General features: G+C 36.7%; 1 pseudogene; it reads left to right on the top strand.

The window, feature by feature from the left end:
• Positions 1-302: 302 nt before the first annotated feature.
• LOC149238265 (putative protease Do-like 14 pseudogene) lies at positions 303-1,335 on the top strand (annotated as a pseudogene).
• The last annotated feature ends 443 nt before the right edge of the window (positions 1,336-1,778 follow it).

Here is a 1,778-nt window from a genome sequence, read left to right as displayed (position 1 = left end):
AGCCCTAATCCGATTATAAATTTTCACCTTCTTATGGTTCCACATCTTAGTACTATTTTAGATCCCATTAAATCTGTGCGAGTGTGATTAAATATATCACGTGAGTCTTGCACTATAAGCCTTATGTTTTGTCAGCCTTGTTTGGTAGCAGTGAAGACACATTCACCAAACTTGTTTGTTGTGAACAATTTATCAAGATATGTAAAAGACTGTTTCATGAGAAAAAGGAATCCTAACAATTTTGCAACGAGTAACAACTTGATGATTTTCAGCGCACTCAAGGAAGAGTCCTGGAAAGGGAAATGCATATTTTTTTTGCATTGGTAGTAGTTGCAGCTGCAGGATATTTATGGTTAGAAAGATACAATGAGACGTCAATTATGCTATCCCCACAGCTTTATCATTCGTTAATGCGTTTTTGGCAACAAGGACTATAGTTTAACTATCAATCTATAATACAAATGGATGTCTCTAGATCAGGTCTTCGGGGCATGTTTTTAAGTCGGTCTATTGGTTCGGGGACAATTATTGATTCAAATGGCACAATTTTACCAAATGTGCATGTAGTAGTAGATTTTACAAGTGCAGGAATGCCTTACAAAGGAAAGTTTTCTTAAACAGACTAACAACAGGTACCATCTTTTGGACTGTCCCTTGGGCTGACTAGAAGGCAACAAAGATCGCGCTTTGGGGACTGTTTGCTGAAGGAAATTTGTATACATCTTTGGACTGCCTTTTGGCAGGTTTGGTGGGCAGCCATACCTTTTTTTGGATAGAGATATGAGACTAAGTTTTTTGGACATACCTTGACTGTCCTATTTCCGCTAATTTTTGGCATAAGTTTTGACAAGAAGAAGGCAGTTTGGGAGCTAGTTGTTGTTATGTTGCAAGATGGGAGGACTTTTGATGGAGAAGTTATCAATGTTGATATTCATATTGATATTGTTGTTGTTAGAATCAACGCAAAGGTTCCATTGCCAGCAGCAAAACTGGGTTCTTCTAGAAAACTTCGACTAGGGAATTGGGTAATAGCTTTGGGATGTTACTGTTGGAATTGTGAGCTATGTAGATCGCAAAAGCAATGATTTAGGTCTTGGCAGAATGTGCAAAGAATATTACTATTTACAAACGGATTGTGCAATCAATGAGGGAAGCTCTGGTGGATTGTTAGTCAATCTTGATGGAGAAGTAATTGGTATTAACACAATGAAGGCTCTTACCACTGATGCAATTAGCTTTTCTATCCCCATAGAATTTGTCATCAAGACCGTTGAGCATTTCAAGAAACATGGAAGAGTTGAAAATATGGAGTTAACCATGAGAAAATATTTCTAGAATCTCGTAAGATGAGTTGTATGAAAAAAAAAAATTGACTTTTTTTCTGTGGGAGTTGTTCTTAGTTGCCTTAGGATCCATATTTTAATCTAGGTCTTTGTTGGGTTGGTGGGATTTAGGCATCAGATTTTGAACCTTGGCTCTAATACCATGTGTGGGACTCCCTCCTAGGGTCCTCTAACTAAAAAGTAAATTTCTCTAATTTTAAACAAGCTAAGATGAGAAATAACTTATTTATATCTAAACATTTATTCGATGATAATATACCATTAAAATTTATCTACCACAAATTACATAAGTAAGGATTTCATTGCAACCATTTACATAAGTACAATAAACGGATGAATACATGTTCCAATAGCTTAGTTGAGATGCTCCTGAGGTCTTGACTCTCTTGGGATGCTCCTCTTGACTACCCAACTATATTTGCCTCCCAGCAAACT

Source organism: Pinus tabuliformis, chromosome 8 (assembly GCF_031772625.1).
Source record: "Pinus tabuliformis cultivar Carrire ecotype Pingquan chromosome 8, CPIR1, whole genome shotgun sequence".
Classification (NCBI taxonomy): Eukaryota; Viridiplantae; Streptophyta; class Pinopsida; order Pinales; family Pinaceae; genus Pinus; species Pinus tabuliformis.
The sequence above is the reverse complement of the archived record's forward strand: the minus strand, read 5'-3'. Positions and strand labels throughout refer to the sequence as shown.